Source organism: Sus scrofa, chromosome 10, assembly GCF_000003025.6.
Source record: "Sus scrofa isolate TJ Tabasco breed Duroc chromosome 10, Sscrofa11.1, whole genome shotgun sequence".
NCBI classification, from domain to species: domain Eukaryota; kingdom Metazoa; phylum Chordata; class Mammalia; order Artiodactyla; family Suidae; genus Sus; species Sus scrofa.
The window spans coordinates 19,281,471-19,299,743 of record NC_010452.4 but is presented as its reverse complement, the minus strand read 5'-3'; the positions used below and the strand labels follow the sequence as shown (position 1 = coordinate 19,299,743).

General features: G+C 42.4%; 1 long non-coding RNA gene across 4 annotated transcripts; it reads right to left on the bottom strand.

Moving 5' to 3' along the window:
• LOC110255649 lies at positions 6,002-17,269 on the bottom strand. Of its 4 annotated transcripts, none has more exons than XR_002336243.1 (4): positions 17,230-17,269; positions 12,673-12,793; positions 6,933-7,016; positions 6,002-6,612 (listed from the first exon to the last, which is right to left on the bottom strand). It is a non-coding gene; the product is annotated as an uncharacterized LOC110255649 (long non-coding RNA). The 4 variants fall into 4 exon arrangements; XR_002336242.1 differs by lacking the exon at positions 17,230-17,269 and adding an exon at positions 14,586-14,730; XR_002336241.1 differs by lacking the exon at positions 17,230-17,269 and adding an exon at positions 12,936-13,215.

Below are 18,273 nucleotides of genomic sequence, written 5' to 3'. Positions count from 1 at the left end.
AGGAAACAAGGACTCACCCTACTTTCAACAGGGGTTGCTTAAAACAGATATCTCATGATTGTCTAAGCAACAAACTTTAGTAACTCAAAGCTCTAGGATAAATGTATTCTTCTCAAAATTCAACCCCTCATCACACCAGTCCTGGGATAGTGTCATGAAATCTGACTCGAAGCAAAGTGAGCACCAGCCCACATGGAACATGAGACAATTCCTGGAGAAAACTGAGAGCATTGCAATATTTCAAGCCAAGCAGGGAGGGTGTAAGGTATGGGAGGCTGTGAGAGACAACTCTGCCATGGCTGATTCACCCCAAATATCTAAAACTGAGAGACCGAATGCATCACTTTCAGCAGGACAACAAGGGAGATGGTGTCCTCTTTTCCTCCCTGTATCTATGAGTCTGTCACTCTTTGTGTATTTGTCATTGGTTTTGGGTATTAGACTGCACAAATCAGGGACATCACACAGTATCCTGATTTGTCTGACTGTGGCCTTCAGCATAATACTTTCTAAGCTACCCAAGGTGCAGCAAATGGCAAGAGGCCACTCTCTTTTCTGGCCGAATACCACTGCACTGCATATGGACACCACATCTTCTTGACTCATCCCTCAGTGGACACAGGCTGCTGCCATGACCTGGCTGGTCTACACATTATCACTCGCTGTTGTGAAAAGAAGTTATGTGAGAGAAAAAGTCTAAACACTTCGGTGGACAGAGCTGTCCTATCTTTTCAAATTAGGATGTTCGTTTTCGTCAGAAGTCCTAACAATGGATTTGCTGAATCTTATGGTAGTTTTGTTCCGTTTTTTTTGGATGAAATTCCAAATTAAGATACACTACTGAGGTTCTCATCAAACAATACATCCTACCTCATTTTACCTCATGTGGTAGTTCATGGCGGTATTCCTTTTCTTTTCTTTACTACTGGATTCTATACAGGTAGAAAAATTCTCAGGGAACATGTTTTTAAACATGACCCTTAGGCATACTTTGCTGTAAGTAGGAATGAATTCTTCAAAGGGACACATATTTAACTTAAATTTATTTAAAAAGCAAACTTCAGGAGTTCCCGTCATGGCTCAGTGGTTAACAAATCCGACTAGGAACCATGAGGTTGTGGGTATGGTCCCTGGCCTTGCTCAGTGGGTTAATGATCTGGCGTTGTCATGAGCTGTGGTGTAGGTTGCAGATGTGCCTCGGATCCCGTGCTGCTGTGGCTCTGGCGTAGGCCAGGGGCTACAGCTCTGATGAGACCCCTAGCCTGTGAACCTCCATATGCTGTGGGAGTGGCCCAAAGAAATAGCATAAAGACAAAAAAAGAAATCCTATTTTTCACCTTCATATTCAGTCCCACAGAGGAAAACATGAACACACAGCCCCCTGACTCTCTGAGAAAAGGAAGCTGACCTGCTCAGCACTGGAGCTCATTCGCGGGTGCATCTCCATGGCTAGGAGGGAAATGGGCTCTGAGAAACAGCCTCCCCTTCCTGCTGACTGAGAGGAACCCCATTCCCACACTTCTGCTTGGCAAGGGCTGGTGTGTGTATAAGTATGGCAGTTGTGGACATGCTGCTCAGCTGTGGCTGTAGCAACACTGTCTGAAGCAAGGGAAAGGGAAGAAAGCAACCCAGAGAGGCTGCAAAGCCTTCCTGAGGACCAGGGCCCTAGATCGCCCCCCTTAGTCCACATGGGAGAAAAGCCAGCTCTGGAACAATGGAGGAACTATGTTCGAAATTAAACATCAGGACACAAGGGCTTTCAAGCAGAGAGAACATGAAAAAATCAGGGCTTCGCACCCACCGCAGCTAGGCACCTTGTGTCCCAGACCGGTGCTTCCCCACTTCCCAGCAAAGAGAATCACAGCTGGGCCCCCACCACAACAGGAGGGTTCACACAGACCACAGAGGAGACACTCCTTGAGTGCCTGGCTCTTGTGGCCAAGTGGGATGGCGCCTCTGGGCCCTACAGGACAGCTCCCAAGTATATCCTCTCCTTCAAGACTGGGAGAGATGGCAAATGGACCTAATGCATGGAAACACACACAGAAAATTAGGCAAAATGAAACACAGGGATATCTTTCTAAAAAAAAAACAAAACAAACACAAGGCAAAATCACAGAATAAGAACAAAATGAAGTGGAAATAAGCCATCGACCTGAGAAAGAGTCAGAAGTCATGGACATAAAGATGCTTACTGAACTCAGAAGAAGGAATGAACACAAAGAGATCTTCAATGAAGAGACAGGAAGCAGAGGAAAGAACCAAAGAGAAGTTATTAATGAACTGAAAAACACACTCGAGGGCTTTGACAGCAGACTGGATGAAGGAGAATTAATCAGAGACCTGCCTGACAAAACAATGGAACTCAATCAGATAGAGAGGCAAAATGAAAAAAGAATTTTTAAAAAATTAGGCTACTTTAAAGGACCTATGGGATACCATCAAGCAGAATAACATTTGCATTACAGGGGTGGTTCCAGAAGAAGAGAAAGAGAACAGAACAGAAAAATTAATGGAAGAAATAATGCCTAAAATCTTCCATCATCTGGGAAGGGAAACAGAACTTGCTTGGCTGTGGTGTAGGCCTGCAGCTCTAGCTCTGATTAGACCCCTAACCTGGGAACCTCTGTATGATGTGGGTGCATTCCTAAAACTAAAACCGAAAAACAAAAAGGGTAAAAACCATATGATTATTTCCATAGATGCAAAGAAACCCATGAGATAAACTTCTACATCCACTTATGTTAAAGTCTCAACAAAGCAAGTATAAAGGGAATGGACCTCAACTTAATAAAGGCCATCAACTGCAAACCTACAGCTAACATTCCACTCAACTGTGACAAGCTGAACGCTTTTTCTCCTCTAAGATGATGAACAAGAGAAGGATGCCCACTCTTGCCCCTTTTATTCCACATAGGATTTGAAGTCCTACTAACAATTAGACAAGAAAAAGAAATAAAAGGAATCTGAATCATAAATGAAAAAAGTAAAAGTGTCCTTTTTGCCGATTACATGATACTATAATAGAAAATCCTACATACTCTAGCAAAAAACTGTTTGAATGAATACATTCAGTTATGTTTCAGTTTACATAATCAACGTACATATCAGTGGCATTTCTATACAATAATAACAAAACATCAAAAAGAGAAACAGGCGTTTCTGTCATGGTTCAATGGTTAAAAAACACAACAGTACCCATGAGGACACAGGTTCAATCCCTGGCCTTGCTCAGTGGGTGAAGGATCCTGTGTTGCCTTGAGCTGTGGTGTAGTTGCAGATGCAGCTCAGACCCCATGTGGCTGTGGTGTAGGCTGGTAGCTACAGCTCTGATTCAACCCCTAACCTGGAAACTTGTACATGCTGCAAGTGCAGCCCTAAAAACAAACAAAACAAAACAAAACCCCAAGAAGAGAAACAGACACGGAGTTCCTGTTGTGGCTCAGTGGTTAACGCATCTGACTAGGGACCATGCTGTTGTGGGTTCGATCCCTAGCCTCGCTCAGTGGGTTGAGGATCCTGAATTGCTGTGGCTCTGGTGTAGGCCCACAGCTACAGCTCTGATTAGACCCCTAGCCTGGGAACCTCCACAGAACAGATAAAAAGACAAAAAAAAAAAAAAAAAGAAAGAAATAGACAAGATGGCAGAGTAGGAGGACTCAAGCTCCCCTCCTCTCATGAAAACACCAAAATTACAACTATGTGCTGAATGACCATCAACAAAATAGACTGGAAACTACCAAGAACAAGATATCCTACACCCAAAGGCAATAAGGAGCCACACTGAGACAGCAGGAGGTGCTCATTCATGGTAGAAGTAATCCCATACCCCCTGCATGGGCAGCCCACAAACTGGAAAAGAACTCTATTTCAGAGGCTTTCCCACAGGAGACTTCTGAACCCCACAGCAGGTGCCTAAGCCAGGGAGTCTGGCACGGGAAGGAGGAGCCCCTGGGACACATGACATTGAAGGCCAGTGAGGCTTGTGTGCAAGAGCTCCACAGGACTGGGGGAGACAGAAACTCCACTCCTGGAGGGTGCACACAGGCTTTCATGTGCACTGGGTCCCAGGGCTAAGCAGGCACTCAAGAAGAATCTGGGTCAGAATGACCTGGCCAATCATGGAGGGTCTCCTGGGAAAGGAGGGGGTGACTGGGAAACACTGTAGGGCAGGACAGTCTAGGCAGAGGTCCCAGGAATAGTTGTTGGCATGAGCTCCCCTGGAGGTGGCCCTTTTGGAACAATCTGGTCCCACAAGTTAGGGCTGAGAAGCCCCAGGCCAAACAACAAACAGGCTGGGAACACAGACCCACTGATCAACAAACAGGTACCTAAAGTGCTCCACATCACACCCACAGACAAAGGTCCACCCCCTAGAGGGACAAGGCTCAGCTCCACCTACCAGTGGGCAGGCACCTGTCCCTCCCATCAGGAAGCTGGCCATAAACGCCTCTATTTTACCTACAAGAAGGCAGACACTAGAAGCAAGACAGGCTACACACCTCTAACCTACAAAAAGGAGATCATGCAAAAAGCATACAAAATGAGAAGGCAGAGAAATATGAACCAGATGAAGGAACAAGACAACCCCCACACCCACCTCCATGCAAAATGACTTTAGAATAATGATTGTGAAGAGGATCCAAGAGCTCAGACAAAAACTGGAGGCAAAGATCAACACATTACAAGAAAGACTAAACAAAGACATAGAAGATTTAAAACAGAAACAAACCAAAAAATCGTATTTATGATTGCATCAAAAATAAAGTACCTAGGAGTTCCCGTCAAGGCCCAGTGGTTAAGGAATCTGACTAGGAACCATGAGGTTGCAGGTTTGGTCCCTGCCCTTGCTCAGTGGGTTAACGATCTGGCGTTGCCATGAGCTGTGGTGTAGATTGCAGCCGCGGCTCAAATCCCGCATTGCTGTGGCTCTGGCATAGGCCGGTGGCTACAGTTCCGATTCGACCCCTAGCCTGGGAACCTCCATATGCCGTGGGAGCCGCCCAAAGAGATAGCAAAAAAAAAATAATAATAATAATAAAATAAAATAAATAAATAGATAAAAATAAATAAAATGAAAGTAAAAGAAAAAACTAAAGTACCTAGAGATAAATTTAACCAGGCAAGGTAAAGACTTGTACACTCTAAACTATATGCTGTTGAGGAAAGAAATTAAAGGCACAAATTAATGGAAAGATATTTCATGTTTATGAGTGAATTCACATCATTCAAATGTCCAGATTACCAAAAGCAACAGAGACTCAATGCACTCTCCACCAAAATCCCAACTGCACATTGCACAGACCTAGGAGAAACCCTTCTAAAATTTGTATGGAACCACAATAGATCCCCATCAGCTACAACCATCTTGAGAAAGAGCAGCAAAGCTGGAAGGATTACATTTCCTGATTTCAAACTACACTACAAAGCTATAGATAGCAAAACAGATCAGGACTGGCACAAAAACAAAACAGACAGACCAGTGAAACAACACTGACAGCCCAGAAGGAAAACCAACACAGACACAGACAAGTCATTTCCAACAAAGGACCACAGAGCATACAATGGACAAGGGACAGTTTCTTCAATCAATGGTGCTGGAAGAACTGCACAGGCACATGCAAGGAATGGAACGAGACCCCTACCTTACAACACATCCCCAAATTAAAATGGACTAAAGACTCAAATGGAAGAAATGAAACCATACAATGTCTAGGAGAAAACATAGGTGGTAAGCACATGGACATCTGTCTGCTTACACTTGGCTCTGACCTCAAAGGCAAGTGATAGAAAGGGAAAATTAAACCAGCGGAATGGAGTTCCCATTGTGGCGCAGTGGTTAACGGATCTGACTAGGAACCATGAGGTCGTGGGTTTGATCCCTGGCCTTGCTCAGTGGGTTAAGGATCTGGCGTTGCTGTGAGCTGTGGTGTAGGTCGCAGACACGGCTCAGATCTGGCATTGCTGTGGCTGTGGTGTGGGCCAGCGGCTAGAGCTCCGATTCAACCCCTAGCCTGGGAACTTCCATATGCCCCAAGAGCGGCCCAAGAACGTGGCAAAAATACAAAAAATCTGCTATTGTTACTACGGTGCCATGGGGCGCTGCTGGTTCCGTCCCTTACCTGGGAACTTCTGTGTGCCTTGGGTGTGGCACAAAACAAACAAAAAACAAACAAACAAAAAACTGGGGCAGAGGATCTGAATAGACATTTTCCAAAGAAAACAGAAAATGGCCAACAGGCTTATGACAAGAGGTTCAACCACACTAATGGAACTACAAACCAAAACCACAATAATGTTTCAACCTCATCCCTTAGAGAATGGTTATTATAAACACACACACACACAAGCAATAAATGTTGGAGAGCATGTGGAGAAAAAGGAACATTACTGGTGCAGCCACAGTGGAAAACAGCATGAGATTGCTCAAAAAATTAAAATCAGAACTACAGTGTGACCCAGCAATTCCACTTCTGGCAATTTATCGAAAACACTCGCTTGACGATCATACGCACCTCTATTTCATCACAACAGAGTTACAATCACCAGGACAAGAAAACAACCCAAGCATCTACAGAAGGATGAGCCAAGAAAGATGTGGTATATATCCATCTGCATTTCAGGGAAACATGGAATACTTTTGAGTAGGTCTCAAATATTGCATGAGGCATCCGTATACTTAAAATATATCTGTTGTTTATCTGAAATGCCAATGTAACTGGGCCTATCTTGTTCTTATCTGTTAAACCTGGGGACAGTCCAATGAACGTGAATGAGAATGGTCAGGGCAGAGATCATCACAGGGTGTCTGGGCTGCTGTGAGGAAAGACTTCAGAGAGCTGGGAAGACAACTGAGTCTTAAGCTGAGAACTCTGTGGGCTCTTCCACTCCTTGCAGAAATTCACAACACACCATCATTACTTGTGACTTACCTTTTGGATGGATCCATGTTTTGTCTGCAGAATAGATCCTAGGTTGCTTGAAGACAGGAACGAGGTGTGTGTTCCCCACTCCACCTAGGACCAACAGGCACACCAAAGGCATGTTAGTAAATCACCGCAGGAACTGAGTCAAAGGGTTTTATCTTCCCAAAGAGTAAAACCATTCTGTTTGGGAAATCACTGTTAACGGCTATTTTCTTTCTTTCAACAATGCAGCCAAGAATCCAGTCTGGAGTTTTTGCAGGCAAATTAGTAATACAGACATGCATTGTCTGTGGTGCAGTAAGTGTCCATGGTAGTGATGTCATGGGCACATTTCAGGTTTTTGAAAGTTGGATGTAGGAGATGGGATTAAGATGGCGGAAGAGGACTGGAGCTCAACTTCTCTCCTAAAAACAACAAAAGTCACGACTAAAGGCTGAGCAATCTTCACCCAAATGGACCAGAAACCTTCAAAAAGACATCCTACTCCGGAAGAGAAAGAGGAGGCCACATCAAGAGGTAGGAGGGATGATTTTGTGATACAAACAACCCCATACCTCCCAGGTGGGAAGCCCCCCAGACTGGAAACTAACTGGTTCACAGAGACCTACAGGAGTGAGAGTTCTGAGCCCCACATCAAATCCTCACATGCAGGGATCTGGCACTGGGAGAAAGAGCCCCAGAGCATCTGGCATTGAAGGCCAGTGGGGCATGTGTGCAGGAACTCCACGGGACTGGGGGAAAAGGAGACCCCACTCTTAAAAGGCGCACACAGACTTTCACGTGCACCGAGTCCCAGGGCAAAGCAAAGTCTCCATAGGAATCTGGTCAAAACTGAATGCAGTTCTTGGAGAACATCCTGGGAAAACAGGGGTGAATGTGGCTTGTTGCGAGGGAGGGACATTGGGAACAAAGCTCTCAGGAATATTCAGCAGCATGCCTTTCTCTGGAGGGTGGCCATTTTGGCAAAATCTGGCCCCACCAGTCAGTGCTGAGAAGCCCCAGGGCAAACAGCAATCCAGGTAGGATCACAGCCCCATCCCTCAGTAAACAAGCTGCCTAAAGAACCCTCAGGCACACAGACACCTCTAATCCCATCCAGAGACAAAGCCCCACCCACTAGAGGGAGGAGAATCAGAATCAGCCCCACGAACCGGTGGGCAGGCATCAGCCCTTCCCATCAGGAAGCCTACAGCAAGGCTCCATACCAACCTCAGCCACAAGGGGGGCAGACACCAGAAGGAACAGAGGCTACAATTCTATTCCCTGTCAAAAGGTCACTGCACCAAAAACCTATAAAAATGAAAAGACAGAGAACTATAACTCTGATGAGGGAGAAAGGAAAACCCCCAGAATATCAGCTAAGTGATGAGGAGAGTCTCAGCCTCTAGGAAAAAACTTTAGACTGTTGATGCTGAAGATGATGCAAGACATTGGAAATAAACTGGAGGCAAAGATGGGTAGTTAACAGGAAACACTGAGCAAAGAGATACAAGATATAAAACTCAAACAAGAAGAGATGCAAAATACAACAACTGAAATAAAAAATTCACGAGGAGCAGCTAACAGCAGGATACAGGAGGCAGAAGAATGAATAAACGAGGTGGAGGACAGATTAGTAGAAATTATGGGGGAGAGAGGACAAGATGGCAGAGGAGTAGGGGGACACGCTCACCCTTTCCCACAAACACAACAAAAAAAGCACATCTACAGAATAAATGACTTGCACAGAACAGCAACCAATCGCTGGCAGAGGAACCTAAACTCCAGTAACGGCAAGAAGTTCGTGACATTACTGGGCAGATCGGGAGAAAAGAGGAGAGTGAGAGAAGGTGAATCCGAGCGGGATGGGCGCTCCCGAAAGGGAACTGAGGAGGAGAAAGGGATCCCGCACGCTGGAAAGTCACCTCCACGGGGGGAAGATCAAACGAACCAGAGAAATCTCCAGATGCAGAGAAGAGAATAGCAGTAAGTCAGAGTACGGAAAAGCCGATCAAGAACCGAACGGACCATCTGAACTATGGGCACAGTCACCAAAAATTGAGATGCCTGGGTGGGGGCTGGGCACCAAGACCTCGGCTCCAGAGGTTAGTCCCAGGGCTGGGGGGGCAGGGCGGAGCGGAAACTGCTTGGAAGTCTAGAAACTTTTTGACCGGGCAGAGACTGCCTGGGAGACTAGAAAACAAAACTGTGGCAGAGGGAGGGAGCAATACTCTAGGGGCGGGGAAGTGGAAAGCTGCATCAGAGGGAACCTGGGAGAAGAGCCTGGTCTGCGCCCGTGCTGGGGAGGGGAGAAAAGAAGGGGTGGGTCCCCATAGAATACCCCCCACACCACAGCAAGCTTACAGGCCCACTAGCTAGCAGAAAGCTGCGCTTCCCAGTGCTTCCCCCCCACCCCCACCACCCCCTATGCTCTCGCTGGACCTGGGGCTACCTGCCATCCAGGAGGGCTGGCCTCAACAATTGCCTGAAGCCTACCACCACAGGGGCTGTCCCTGCACAGGCCTGCTTGCCCTTTGGAGGGGCTACACTTCCGCAGAGCAGCACCAATCACCACCAGCCCCCGAGAAAAGGCCTGCAGCCCAGAAAAGCTAGAACAAGCCTAGCCAGGCTGTGAATAAGTCTGCCTAATTCTCAGATGGTTTTTCGGAGTCGGGCTGCCCTGGGGAGGAGCCTCTTGGATTTCCAGCGGCCCTGCTACCCGCCCAAGGCCCCAGGGGGTGCCAAGCTCTAGAGGATCAGCTGCATACCATCACCAGCCCTCAGAAAATATTCCACGGCAGTGACAAGGCAAACACTGCCCGGCCACTGAGGGTACAACTCCACCAGGAAAAAGAAAACAACAAGCAAGATGAAGAAGCTGAGAAACCACCCCCAGTCAAACCAACAGGAGAACTCACCTCAAACAGTCAACAATGAAACAGATCTCTGCAGACTGACAGACCTGGAGTTCAAAAGAGAAATAGGGAAAATACTGAAGGAATTAAGAGAAGATATGAACAGTAACGCAGATACCCTCAGAAAGGAACTAGAAAATATAAGGAGGAGCCAAGAGAAACTAGAACATTCATTTGCAGAGACGCAAACTGAACTAACGGCAGTAAAAACCAGAATGAATAATGCAGAAGAACAAATCAGTGATATGGAAGATAGAATAATGGAAATCACTCAATCCGGTCAACAGACAGAAAACCGAATCAAAAAACTGGAAAGCAATATAAGAGACCTATGGGATAATAGAAAGCTGGCCAATCTACGCATAATAGGAATTCCAGAAGGAGTAGAAAAAGATAAGGGGATGGAAAATATATTTGAAGAAATTATCGATGGAAACTTCCCAAATCTAAAGGATACTGGGTCCAAGATACAAGAAGCACAGAGGGCCCCAAACAAACTGAACCCAAACAGACCCACACCAACACACATCATAATAAAGATGGCAAAAGTTAGTGATAAAGAGAGGATCCTAAAGGCAGCAAGAGAAAAACAGAATGTTACCCACAAGGGAACCCCCATAAGAATATCAGCTGATATCTCTACAGAAACACTACAGGCCAGGAGGGAATGGCAAGAGATATTTAAAGTGCTAAAAGGAAAAAATATGCAATCTAGAATACTCTATCCAGCAAGAATATCATTTAAAATAGAAGGGGAAATAAAAATTTTTCCCAACAAACGAAAACTTAAAGAATACAGCAACACAAAACCCAGGTTAAAGGAAATTTTGAAAGAGCTTCTCTAAACCAAAAAGAAAGGAAGGAAAGGGAAGAAAAAAGAAGAGAAAAAAAAAAGAAGAAGAGAAAGAACTAGGACTGAGGAAAACGCAATCAGAGAGCAGTCACTCAAATAGGCAGCATACAGATTATATAAGAAAAAAGAAAGCTTTATAGTTCTATGCCAAACTTCACAAAGAAAATATGTGTCATTGTGCGGCACATATTATATGGTAACAGTACTCACGTACCTTTCTGTAAATTTGGGAGAAGTAAGCTATGGAAATGTAGTTGTGTCATTTGTGAACAATGAAATTATAATTAAAAAATACATTCCTATTTTCCATCCAAAGTTTATTTATATTTCATTGGCTAATTCTAAACTTGGCGTGTAAGCTGTTCCAGGGTGAAACAGAAAAACGTAATGAAAGATGAGCCCAAGTCTCACAAAAATAGAAGAGTTTTACTTGATAACATTCCAAAAGATATAAATTCTAATTTGGTTTAGTATTGCAACCACTGTCCAAATCAAATAGTAGTAGTCCAAGACCTCTATGAAGTGCATTTATTAAAAATTGAATGTTAGTGTATTATTACTCTGAAGTTGTGACAACCCATTATCCTTGGAAGTCACTGAAACATGCATCAAAGATACAAACAGGCTTCTTAGAAGAAGGAGTTAAGGCATTTTTGGCTGAACACTCAGCACAGAAGATATTTCCACATTGTCTGCAGTGATGCTGTAAACAACAACAAAAAAATAAACATTTTCAAGCATAACAACTATATCAAAATTATGAGACTACAAGAATAGGCCAACTGCACTTTGAAAGTATACTATTTCAAGGTTTATTTAATAACAAATCTCAATGCTGATTTAATCCTTTGATTAATTTGAATGCTTACTAGTTATATACTACACTAAAAATTTCAATATGAGATTGATCTTAGAATTTTCAAAAAACCATGCGAGGCATTTTTAAAGTGTTAATAAAACAGTCCTATCAGGTGAAAAACTATTTCTACTTGCCAAATATTTCAGGCATCATTTCTACAATCAGAATATAAATTTGAAACATCACATGATGGTATTATTTAAAATGATTTTTTTAATCTCTGCTTTTTCTTCCTTTAAAATAACTCAATGATGATAAAATGTATGAGTTTAATAATGATGCTGTGGTTCAGAAAATGATTATTCTAGAAAGTGAATCAGTAGGAAGGCAACAAATGAATTTAAAGTTAAAATATATGCTAATCAGAAACTAGACTGCATAAATTTAATTGTTCTACGTAGTTATAAGTTAAAGTTAATAAATGGCAAAACTTTTAAAGTCTATCAAATGCAGGACAATTCTGATGGTTAAAACAGTCAACTGTGGAATAAAATCCCATCTCACTGTGACTGAAAAGCCTTTCCCACAGGTGCTTCAGCTCTGTACTTCATTGTCGTTAGCCCACTTTCTATTCAGTGTTTGTGTAGGTCTGATCTATTTTAAAAAGTTTCAGCACATTATAATATTCCACACTTTTAAGAATGATTGGTGCCCAAGTTTTCAAATGGATAACATTTTGAAAATCAGAAATAATTTGGTCATCTTCCATTATCAAAAAGTGCTACAATCTTAAGTCTGAATGACAATAAAGCAAAGCAAATTTTATCTCTCAAAAGCACTGGAAATTTCTAACCTTTGGTAATTTCCCATTTATTCTAACCCTAGGGAGCAATCCTTCCTTGAGACTCCAAGCATATATATTCAGATCACTTCTTTAACACACAGCAACTCATTCATGCCTTTGTGTTCTTGACTTCTCCTAATACTGACAATTCATGAATGACATGTCTCTATAATCCTTGGAATCCCTGAAGTCTTTAAATCTTGTATTTAATTACCCATAACACCTACAATATTATTACACAGACAGCAGCCATTTAAAAGTATGTATATATGAGATTTTTTAATGTTCAAAATATGCTTTTTACTAAGAGGTAAATTCTAGACTAAAAAACTGCTGCACATCACCAGGCGACTTACCTGAAGGGACTGATTCTCTTTGCCCAGCTCCTGCACTGCTGCAGTTTTATTATCCAGCTTTCTTTGCAACTCTAGTACTTTGGTTTGAAGCTTTTCTATTTTACCTTCTCCTTTAAGACACCTAGAACAAATCACAAAAACATTAAAAAAATAATTAAAGACCCCCCAACACAGATAATGAACTACTTTAGCAGTCTGAAGCATAATACATGAATTTCAACCATCTGTTGTAATGAGTAGTTTCTAAATGGCTACTTAAATACCTGTTGGAGCACTATTCTCAAGACTTCAGTTTTTTTCAATGTGCAATATGTAAGTCTTTATCACTTAGAATGGAAATAAATTATTTTTATTAGACATCAGTCACCTTTCTGGTAGTGCCCTTCTTTCATCATGATTATTCTGAACTGTTGCTTCCAATACCATGATTTTTCCCTGTAAGTCATCCATCTGCTTTTTTTTTTTTTTTTTTCTTTTCTAGAGCCACACCTCGCAGCATATGGAGGGCCAAAGCCACAGCAACGGGGGATCCCAGCTGCATTTGCGGCCTACACCACAGCTCATGGCAACGCCGGATGCTTAACCCACTGAGCAAGGCCAGGGATCGAACCCACAACCTCATGGTTCCTAGTCAGATTCGTTAACCACTGAGCCACGACGGGAACTCCCCCATCTGCTTCTTGAGCTCACTGACTCACTGCTGACTGGACTGCCACTCCTTCTTTACAGTGCCCAGGTTTTCATTTAATGCAGCTATCTGCATGGTATGTTTAGCCTAGTTTTCCTCATGCTTCTGCACTGCTACTTCTTTTTCTTTTCTTTCAGAATGCTGAGAATAGGAAAAACGGTGAGTAAAAAAAATCTATTACAAAAATAAAGTAAAAAAAATAAATTTGTCGAATTTAAAATACCAGCTGCATAACTACTACTACTTCTTTGGGAAAGAAGACACTAGTAGAATGGATTCCACAAATATCTGTGTATTTTGAACTGGCTTAAAGGCCACAATGCTGAAATGATGTTCAGCAGGTTTCTTATAAAATCAAGCTGAAGTAAATCAATTTAAGATTTTCCTTTTTTCCACTACAGCAGAAGAATAACCATAATCAGGGATAGCAAGGTGCCCTGGAGATAAAGCTCGACTTTTCTTATGTCTTAAATTACACATGCATCCCTTGGTCTCCATCAACATGCCAAAAACACAATACTTCAAATCACTGTGTGAACCTGAAATTGCAATTCAATGAAAACATTCCACAGTCAAGTTATCTGGGGCTATTTGGACCTCATTCACTAGAGGAAAGCCAGATGCTTCCCATTTGGCACACGCAAGTTAGGGAGGGGAAAGTAGACTTTTGGTCACACAATTGGTCATCACAATTCCCAACTGAAATCTCCACTTCCCCTTATCAGCATTCACTGTGACCAAAAAAATGAGTTCAATATAACTAACGTTCATGCCATCTACCGCAGACTACATAGTTAGAGGTTAGTTTGTTTTACTGGCACTAAAAGGTTTTTTTTTTTTTTTAATTATGTTCTACTGAACTTTCACTTACATAAGCCAAAAATTATATTTCCTATCACATGTCAGCTATTTAAGTCAATCAGATCAGTCTTAAATTGAACAGTAAAGTGTCAGTTGAGCACTTGAATTATAACTTTTAAGTAGAAAAATCCTCTCTCACTGAATTAATTTACAAAATCAATTACAAAACCTCCCATTGTACTGTACAGCAAAGGGAACTATATCTAATCTTGGGATAGAACATGATGGATGATACTACAGGAAGAGGAATGTGTATATATGGATGACTGGGTCACTTTGCTGTACAGCAGCAATTGGCACATGATTATGAATGAACTGTACCTTAAAAAAAAATAAAAAAACACACCTCCCACCATTAACTTACTGACCAGTTTAGCTCCCTTCTCCATAAATTCTTTCCTCAGTTCAACTTCTTCCTTTTTCATCTGCTTTTTTTCCCACTGTACAGCAAGGGGATCAAGTTATCCTTACATGTATACATTACAATTACATTTTTCCCCACCCTTTCTTCTGTGGCAACATGAGTATCTAGACAAAGTTCTCAATGCTATTCAGCAGGATCTCCTTGTAAATCTGTTCTAAGTTGTGTCTGATAAGCCCAAGCTCCCGATCCCTTCCACTCCGTCCCCCTCCCATCAGGCAGCCACAAGTCCCTTCTCCAAGTCCATGATTTCCTTTTCTGAGGAGATGTTCATTTGTGCTGGATATTAGATTCCAGTTATAAGTGATATCATATGGTATTTGTCTTTGTCTTTCTGGCTCACTTCACTAAGGATGAGATTCTCTAGTTCCATCCATGTTGCTGCAAATGGCATTATGTCGTTCGTTCTTATGGCTGAGTAGTATTCCATTGTGTATATATACCACTTCTTCCGAATCCAATCATCTGTCGATGGACATTTGGGTTGTTTCCATGTCCTGGCCATTGTGAAGAGTGCTGCAATGAACATGCGGGTGCAGGTGTCTCTTTCAAGTAGAGTTTTGTCGGGATATATGCCCAAGAGTGGGATTGTGGGGTCATATGGAAGTTCTATGTATAGATTCTAAGGTATCTCCAAACTGTTCTCCATAGTGGCTGTACCAGCTTACATTCCCACCAACAGTGCAGGAGGGTTTCCTTTTCTCCACAGCCCCTCCAGCACTTGTACTTTGTGGACTTATTGATGATGACCATTCTGACTGGTGTGAGATGGTATCTCATGGTAGTTTTGATTTGCCTTTCTCTTATCATCAACGATGTTGAGCATGTTTTCATGTGTTTGCTGGCCATCTGTATATACTCTTTGGAGAACAGTCTATTCAGGTCTTTTGCCCATTTTTCCATTGATTGATTGGCTTTTTTGCTGTTGGGTTGTATAAGTTGTTTATATATTCTAGAGATTAAGCCCTTGTTGGTTGCATCATTTGAAACTATCTTCTCCCATTCTGCAAGTTGTCTTTTTGTTTTCTTTTGGGTTTCCTTTGCTGTGCAGAAGCTTTTCAGTTTGATTAGGTCCCATGGGTTTATTTTTGCTCTTGTTTCTATTGCTTTGGGAGACTGACCTGAGAAAATATTCATGAGGTTGATGTCAGAGAGTGTTTTGCCTATGTTTTCTTCTAGGAGTTTGATGGTGTCCTGTCGTATATTTAAGTCTTTCAGCCATTTTGAGTTTATTTTTGTTCATGGTGTGAGGGTGTGTTCTAGTTTCATTGCTTTGAATGCAGCTGTCTAGGTTTCCCATCATGCTTGCTGAATAGACTTTTTCCCATTTTATGTTCTTGCCTCCTTTGTCAAAGATTAATTGACCATAGGTGTCAGGGTTTATTTCCGGGTTCTCTATTCTGTTCCATTGGTCTGTCTGTCTGTTTTGATACCAGTACCACACTGTTTTGATGACTGTGGCTTTGTAGTATTTCTTGAAGTCTGGGAGAGTTATGCCTCCTGAGTGTTTTTTTTTTTTTTTTTTTTTTTTCCCTCAGGATTGCTTTGGCTATTCTGGGTCTTTGTTGTTCCGTATAAATGTTTGGATTGTTTGTTCTAATTCCGTGAAAAATGTCATGGGTAATTTGATAGGGATTGCATTGAATCTGTAGATTACTTTGGGTAGTATGGCCATTTTTACAATATTGATTTTTCCAATCCAGGAACATGGAATATCTTTCCATTTCTTTACATCTTCTTTGATTTCTTTGATTAAAGTTTTTTTTAACATTTGCTCTTTTTTCTTCTCTTGTTCACGGGTTGCTTTCAGGAAATCTACTTTCACTTGAAGCTCTAATTTCTGCTGAATCAGAAGCTGTCTGGCATCCTTGAGATTTGTTGCTTCCTGTTAAAACTTAAGGCCAAAATATACCATCCTTTAGAGTAAAAAAAAAACAACATCAAACAACAGCGAACATAGCTGAGTCCATATCAGATCTATTCCTTTAGCTCTAACCCTTGGTGGTATGCTACCTGTGTTCAGTCATGTATCCCTAGACTTTTGTAAAAGAATGTTGCCCTCAGCCTGAAATATAAATGATAGCCTATTCTCAGGGCCCTGACTTTTATGGGTATAAGTTTCCATTCATACAGATCAAAAGTTACAGAACAGAAAATAACAGTTGCCTTGTTGGAGGTTTACAGGAAAATTCTGACCAGACCTACGTGGACAGTTACAAGAACGATTCTTATACTATGAAGGTTGCAACAGCCAGCCACACTCCCTTCCCTTTTAGTGTAAAAGAAGCCTAAATTCCACCTTCAGTGAAATGGTTCTTTGGGGCACTACTACACAATCTTCTCAGTCCTAACAAATTTGCTATTCCTTGCCCCAAACAAAAAAAAAAAAAAGAGAGATTTAAGTATTTTAGGAAGAAAAACAATTATAAAAACAGAATCTCTTAAAATCTTAATTCTAAACTTAGATATTTTGAAGTTTGCTATCTATAACTCTTTTATTTTTTGTCTTTTTGCCTTTTCTAAGGCCACTCCTGCAGCATATGGAGGTTCCCAGGCCAGGGGTCTAATCAGAGCTGTAGCCACCCACCTGCACCACAGCCACAGCAACACAGGATCTGAGCCACATCTGTGACCTACACCACAGCTCACGGCAATGACGGATCGAGGCCAGGGATTGAACCCACAAACTCGTGGTTCCTAGTTGGATTTGTTAACCACTGAGCAATGATGGGAACTCCTCCCACTGAGGTCTTCTCAGGCTTCTCCCTTGTCCCAATTTATCCTTATGGGAATAAGAAGTGTTTTCCTTTTCATTTTTACCCTAGTATTCTACAGAAGCACTAACAAGTCCTATTGAAAATAATGTAGGGGAAAAAACACCATTAGAAATGGGAGCTAGAATATTTAAGGTGGGAAGGGCAAGGGAGGGTCCTAACCCCTAAGCAACCCCAGAAATAATGGGGTGGCTGACTGCATTTTCCACCTTGTAGCTAAGGCAACACTCAGCATGCGAGGTCACAGAAAGGTTGCTGGGGAGGCTTCCCCAGGAGCATTGCCTCTGGGCCTGGGGCACTCTGCAGAGGGGAACCACCTGCACTGGGCAAAGGTCTGTTGGCTGCATGAACGCCTTCTATACAAAAGCTTTTCAGACAGTTACCTCCCATCACTTCCCAACCCTGGCCACTTTCAGGCCTGCATTTGGGGGTGTTTGTTCTCTTATCATTTCAATGTTTTCCATATGCCTTCATTATTAAATTTTAGTTTTATTTTTGGCTGCCCCACAGCATATGGAGCTCCCAAGCCAGGGATCAGATCCAGTCCACAGGTAGGATCTAACCCACAGCTGTGGCAATGCCTGATCCTTAACCCACTGTGTGGGGTGGGAAGGAACCTGTGTCCCAGTGCTCCCTAGATGCTGCCACAGCTGGAGCTCCCCTTTATTATTATTTAAATGATTAATTCCTTAATGTTTAATGCCTAGCAAGACTGAGTAGTAGCTAGCTAAGTGGTGTGGGGCTGTGATGCGGGGGTAGGGGGACTTATACATACACACTCCAAATGTATGATTTCTAAAATTTTGTTATCTTTTGTTTCTCTGTATCCTTATTTGCTAAATCCAGGCTGCTTTGCA